Raw genomic sequence first — 7,484 nt, 5'->3', positions numbered from 1 at the left:
GGGCCGGTGGTACCGGGCGGGAGGGGGGCTCGCGGGGACTACGGGGACTGCTCCGAGAAGCGGGAATGTCAGCAGCTCAGCTCCAGCTGTCCGGCCATACCCGGCCACAGCAGACACCGGAGGTGCGAGGGATGTGCTTGGCTCCAGAGCCACGGGCAGTGCCACCTCCTCAGAGCTCCCAGAGTAACCTCAGGGTGCTGGGCATCGTCTAGGAAACCTGCCCCGCAGAGGGGCAGCCCGCTCCTCCACGCAGGATTGTGCAGGAGGGCTTTTGGCTTTGACGGTACAGTGCCATGTGGCCCATCTCACTACCCACTTTCCCCATCGAAGAAATCCCCTTTTTCAACAGGGACTTCTGAGGCTGTCTGGCCCTGAAGGAAATGTCACCAGCTTCTGACTCAACCAAACCTTTCTGTAGATTCTCTGAAGCTTACTTTACAAATTTCAAGAGCTACATAGCAAGTTATAGTGCTTGTATCATAGCTGTCAACTTAACTAACTCCCTGTTTCCCTCCTTAGCTTGCTCTAGTTTCTACTCATCCTCACTCACTGCACCAAGGAGGAATTTCAGTGTCAGACTGTCCAAAATTCATAGATTTCCTAAGACAGTGGAGATCTGAACAATACCCACAAAGAAGAGCAAAATTCATCAACTGGAGTGTTTCACCATGCAGTTCTGATGGTTACTTTGAGAATCAAAGCACAATTATCTATGTACCTTTTTTTTCTGCCCCAAAAGAAAACCTAAGTAATTTTTAACTTTTAAACAGTGGTTAAATTTGTAATCTGTTCTGCAGGATTCATATATTTTTGCACTTTGTCTAACCACATCAGTGATCTGGAAGGTTTATTCTTATATTTAGTGTCACATACCTCACAAAAGCCACTGCATAGAAATACACAAAAGCAAATTCTGCCTCTAGAGAAACATGCTTCATGTAATGCAAGGTTAAATTTAAGCAACAGGCTGTAAGTAGATGCAAGGATAGCAATCCTATTTGGAGCAACCAAGACAGAAATAGATGTCTTAAAATAAAAGGGGCTTGGAAAATAAGCACATAGTGTAAAATTCTACAGAGGAAGCCAATAAAACTACTACTACTTCTATCAAAATGATACTACTTCTACTCTTCTATTGAAATGTTAATCTAGCTTTTGTCAATAGAAACGAGATTAATTATTAAATACAGAATGGTCTCGACTGGCAAGAATGCCAAGTTGATTAAAACGGGGACTGGAAACAAGAGAATCCTGTTCTAATCCTGATTCTGCTGCATTCACTGTGTGATTAACCACTGCAAATACCCACAGCTTAAACCCCCTTGTTTTAAAACAAGGATAACAGTCACTTAATTAACAGCTCTTATAATTCTCCTGATATTTAGTGGAGTACGTCTTGGAAAAATATAAAATACATTGTAAATACTAGGTATTAGCATAATTCCTCCACCAGATCAGTTATCTGCTATAGCACACTAAATCAAAAGTTAAAATAGCTGCTGCTTCCCCTTGCCTTCAGTTCCACAGCCACGTATAGCAGCTGATGTTTAATATATGAAAGAGGTTACCAAACTCCATAAGATTTTTTCCTCAGTTTAGAATTTCCATTTATACCTTTAAAACGGAGTTAGGAGCTTAGATACAGTGTAACCAATTCATTATTTAAAATATGCCATCATGGTCAGGATACTATTTTACAGATCACATCTACTTGTGAATATAAAATACACACATCAGTTGCTAATAGCTTATTAGTGATACAGATTTGTTGAGTGACCATTTTGTCAGAACGTTAGAAAATTAGTCACTGGTGTTAACATATTCAGTAGCTACAAAATTCCACTATTTACAGTTTGGCTATATACCAGGATTTCTTGAGTTGTACTTAGTGTTATAAACTGACTTCTTAAAATTGGCTGAGTCAAGAGTTTTCAGTTTCTTTATTTAGCAAGCGGCAACAAGCAAAACAGCGCTGGGTGGCCGAGGAGTCTCCGGCTCCAACAACGGCCCGCACCCTCCAGAGCATTTTGTTTCAATCCTATACTACAAAGTGTTATATAGTCGTTATACACCTATACATATACATTACTTAAACCAACCTACTCCCGCTTCGTATGGTAATTAGCTTATCAGTCCATTACGCTTGTGCAGAAGTTGTTAAAACTACGGGCAGAGGTCTCCAAATTATGGGCAGTGGTCTTCTGGGAGGAAGGCTGTAGGTCCTCCTCACAGTGTACTTTTCACCTTTCACCTGGAATGTGATGATCCTCTATGTTTGTAGTGTTCTTATCAGCCTAGGCCCAGTAATCTCTTTGAATAAGAAGATTTATGGTCGTGAACATCCTCCTGTTTACTTAATTGGGCGTCTGCAACTCTTCACACCTTCTGAAGTACAGATGCTTCTCTTGTTGTTCCCCCCCCTTCTTCCTGTCACCGTTTACACTATCATGTTAGTTCAATTAAGCATTTGCTGTTAGTATTACACAATATACCATAGTTCATATGACAGTTTGCTTTTCTATTGTCTTCTTACTGAATTTGATGAACAGACGGTTTACTACCTATCACACTTACCTTTGAAGCTAGATGTTAGTTGAAGAGGTTGTAGAAGAGCATAGAACTGACAAGATCATTAAGCCCATCGTTTGTAGTAAATTTGGCTTTATGGATGTGGTGGTGCAATTCTTATCCCTCCCTGCCCTCCTTGTAGGTCTGCTTGGTGCTAGGCGTGATGCCATCCATGTTCCCCCAAGCCATACACCAATCTGTAGAGATAAAGACCCCCCCCACCCTTCTGATTGCTCGGAAAAGGTTATAATGGCCCATCATCCCCTGATGGCCTGGCACACCTGTGCCTGGGATGTGCTCAGATGGAACAATAACAGGGTTGCATGTTCATCAAATTCTTGTGCAACTGCCGGAAGGCACCAGATAGTATTTGACAAAAGGCAATTATCTTGGACCCAATAAACTGCAACCACCAGAGACCCTTTGAGCTCTCCTGGATTGCAGCAGGCCTGTGACCAGCATCTCCCCTGAGCTGGGAAGCCTTTCAGGTACCAAAAGCCTTAAGGTGTTGTCTGCTCCAGACAGAAGGCCAGGGCCAAGTCCACCTGCTCGAGTCTCAATTATCGCCAGTTTTGCTCTCAGCAAGAGGGAAATTTTCTTTGAGCTACTATTTCACCTGTTCTTTCCCTGTTTATTGGTGTGTGTGTGTACCCTTGCCCTTGTTCCTGTGTGTGTTTGTCCCTTTTGTGTTCATTTTACTGAATCCAAATACCTTTGTTTCTGTATGCATATGTCTGTTTTGTGTATGCACATGTATATATATGTATAAATTAAGGTACCGTTAAGCAAAAGTGAATCTTGTCATTTTAGAATCTGAATAAGTTGCTTTTCTGAGTTATTTTGTATTGACAAATTGTTCTTAGCTATTAATAAATCTAAATTATTTTTACTCAATCATTACCGTGTCAGTACTTTCATCTGCAACAATGGAGACAAATACTTTTTTCCCACTTCGCTATGAGAAGACTCACTTCTAATGTTTCTTTTCAGCTCAGATTGTATTTAGTCCCTAGATTGCCACTCTAACTATATATTTGTTCTTAGAAATTTGTCTCCTGATTATGACCACATAACAGCGATTTCCCTCTAGAGATTCTACAAATCCAGTAGTTTCTGAAGCATAAATGTTTCCTAAGCGTATAGTTTGTGTACTTTTGTTTATTGACACTTTAGATCACTAAATTAAATCTGTGCTCTGCTGACCCTGTGTAAAATGTCAATGCGTGCTTTGTAAATTTATCTATGCTAGCAGGCAAGAATTAGATATCAGTAATAGAGTAATTACAGCAAGTAAATGTGTTGTTGTTTTGGTTTTTTTTTTCCCCTGAAGAGGAGGCTTGTTGCCTTTATCTACATAAAGCCAAATGACATTAACAAGCCCTCTTAGTCTTTCCCTGCTAATTGCTCAGTGTAACATATGAGCTGACAAATGTTTTACTAGCTGTGCTTTAGATCCCAAATGCTGCATGAAGCAAGAGACCAATAGCATCTTATTGAGAAGCAACCAATTACTAGCTACACAAGTAATTTTGGCATAACAGATCCAGAGTTCATTGAAACTTGTGAAACATTAGGAGGGGTTTTGTTTGGGTGTTGTGGTGGTGGTGGTTTGGGGTTGGTTAGGGTTTTTTGGCATGTTCTTGCTCTTCATTATTTAAGAACACAATTTTGCACAGTTTAAAGCCATGTTATTTTATTTGCTAGTGCAACTTCATAAAAGCCTGGATTTAACCCCTTCCACATATTTCAATTGGCAAACATTAAAGTTATGCTTTGCTTTTTTTTTTTTTTTTAAAAAGATGAGACACTTCCACCTTCATTTAAATAGAGTTTGCAAGTCTGTTTTAATTTATTACTGTGAATTCCAAGAACAGTACTAATGCCTAAATTCCTTTGCAGAAACTTGAGTAGCTCAATAACTACAGCAACAGATTGAGGGCCAGTAACCTACAGTTTCTAATCCTCTCTAAACTATTAGTGACTGACCTCATCCAAATCACTTCATCTCGCCATTTCAGGCGTCTTAGCTAAACAAAGACCTGTTTGATATTTTTGTTACCAGGCTAACCTTAACTAGCCTTCTGCAGGTTCACATGATTACTTGGCAAAATCTATCAAGTAGGGGTGAGTTCCCTTTCGTATACAAACATTCCGGTAGTCCTTTATGAAGACTTTCCATCACTTTTATTTCGATTTGTTGCATTTTTTACTACTTGCTTGAATAGGTCAAGAGCTTCACATAAGTTCCCTGGATTTATGTAATCAAGGGGTCCAATTATGAAATATATATTCTTCAATGTATAAAATCAGAAGCAAGCTATGGTGGAAATAGCATCTTATAGACTATGTTTTCCTTTTTCCTGATTTTCGTCTTTTTAAAAAAAAAAAATATCAGCTCAAAGGGCATGTGTCTTTCAAATTTTCCAAATATTCATGGTTAAAGTCACAACTGCAAGATTTTGCTAAAAAAACAAGATAACAATACAAGTTTTAGAGTATTCAGGGAGCTGGCTTTTCTTGTTTGTTTATACTTGGCAGCTCAAGACATCAGTCAATCCCATAACAAGTTTATCACATCAACAGGTAATAGAACCTCAGCTATACTGTAACTCTAACTATTTTTTTCCTTCTTTAAGCAGTATCTAGACTAATCACTTTACTTTCACAGCCAGTATAAATTCAGATATACATTTTTATCAATCTTTAATTTAATGGTCGTTCAGAACCCCCACTGTTTTTTTCATACATTATGAATTTAACTAGTTGAGACCAATTTTCATTCAACTTTTTGCACTCATATATAGTTAACCCAGTATTTAAATTCTAGTCTCCTCTTTAATGGGAAAGCATTTTGGTAGCAGCATCAAATCAGTATTTAAAAGTGACATTTTGTAATAGAGAAATATACATATACACATCACCATGAACAATTCTAACTGTATAAGCATTAACTAACCCAAACAGCTTACTATTCTCCAAAACTACTTATCGTTTTTTATATACTTATTAACAGCAAAATTTCCCTAATACAGTCATCTCCCTTTGAACATCCTTATCATCATGACCGTTAATATACCTGATGTTCTCCTAGCCTTTTGCAATCCAAATTCTTAGTCCTTCAAAATTAATGAGAAATCCTGTGGGGAGCTGTACACGCTCCTGGCTTGCTACCTAACTGTCGTAATTCACCAGCACCACCTTGTGGGTATCTCGCTTAATTACTCGTTCCTTCCATAGCCTGCAGTCTACTGCCATTATAAAGGTTTGCTTCGTGATAGTCAGAGTATTATGAGAAGCAGGTAACAGCTACTAAATATTAACGAGAAAATGTTACTTGATGAAGTAACAAAGCTTCATTTTGATAAAATGTATGTTTCAAATTAGGTTACATAACTACTTTTTTTTTTTTTTTTTTTTTTTTTTTTTTTTTTTTCTTTTTTCCAATAAGCAGTTGGACAGGGTAATTATCTTTAATTTTGATTGAATACAATTCATCAGCTACATTCTGGACAATAATTTTAGCACTGTTGCCATGAATTTTTAATGAAATGGAGAAAAAAGTTTAATCAGCTTTGCAAGTTGAAGGTCATTAGCTTTTTCACCATCAAAACCAATTCAGCTTTCAGCTGGACCTCTTTTCAGGCCTACTATAAAACATCTTCTCTTTCCCTGAAGATAGGGTAATTTAGGTGTTCTATGCAAGTGAACATAAACCAAAGGAAATTTAAAAAACAAAACAAACCACAACTTTTCATTGTTAACACTACATAGTGTTTATTTATGTAAAATGTGTTAAGCTGTAGACTTTAAATTTCAGCTATTCTTACAGTGTTTCAAAATGTTGGATGTTACAATTGCATTGGATTTCTTGTTAACCTACACTTTATAAATTTATTAGTAATTTTGAAAATGCTTGTTTAGTTAGATTATATATCTCTGACACTTATAATAAAGAATAGAAATAGAAAAAGTGTGTTAAATTCTAAGAGCTGTATTTCAGTATGCAAACATTTGATGGTTCAAGGAGTGTATTTTACTTTTAAGACCTGCTATTACTTAAAGACAGTGTCATGAAATGTTTGAGCTAACATTGTTCCTAAAGGTTCTAAATCAAGCTATAAATGTCAACCCATATTATGTATAAAGCTTCTGCTCTAAACTGTATGGGATGTTGATAACTTGTAGCAATCTTGTATGGGAATGCATGAAACACTATGTCATGTTTTCATTGACCGAGGTTTATTGCTCTCTATCTAACTAAAAGTTTAAACTGTAGAATACTCGGTTGGGATCAGGACTGTGAAGCATTACTCTGTTGGTTTTTTGGTTTTTGTTGTTTTTGTTTTTTAAGATTAGTTGAATATATTTATCCCAGACTGTAATAGGAAAGAGTAAGGAATTGAGCTGTAGTTGTTTAGTTTTGTTTCTCTTCTAGGTTTTCCATTTTTAAGACTGCTTTTAACCAGTTTTTTACTTTGTCAGAGTATATACTTGTGGTTTTACTTTTAATGCCAGTCCCTGTCTCCTCCATCCCCCTTTAAAAGTGAACTCTAACACTTTATTAAGTAAGATTAATGAATGCTTTCTTATTCTTAAGAAAACTTACATGATACTGTTTGAGATGGAGAACATGACATGAAACCGCATGAGACAAAAATCAATGTTTTAAAGGTTAACCAAGTCAGCAGTATCTGATACCTGCCCACTCACATGTTAGCAGACTGTATTTGCTGGTGCTGAGGGGGTTTGGGTACCCTATGTACTAACTAGTTTTGTTTCAGCTGCCTGCTTGCTTGATGATAGCTTCAATCTGGGACTGACATGCTGAAAATTACTTGACCTGTTGAAGTCTTGCCAGCCAGCAGATATGTTTTCTAAAACTTCTGGAAAACCCCAAACAACAACAAAATCCAAAA

Source organism: Athene cunicularia (assembly GCF_003259725.1).
Source record: "Athene cunicularia isolate RWA chromosome 13 unlocalized genomic scaffold, athCun1 chr13_part1, whole genome shotgun sequence".
NCBI classification, from domain to species: domain Eukaryota; kingdom Metazoa; phylum Chordata; class Aves; order Strigiformes; family Strigidae; genus Athene; species Athene cunicularia.
This window is presented reverse-complemented; position numbering follows the sequence as displayed.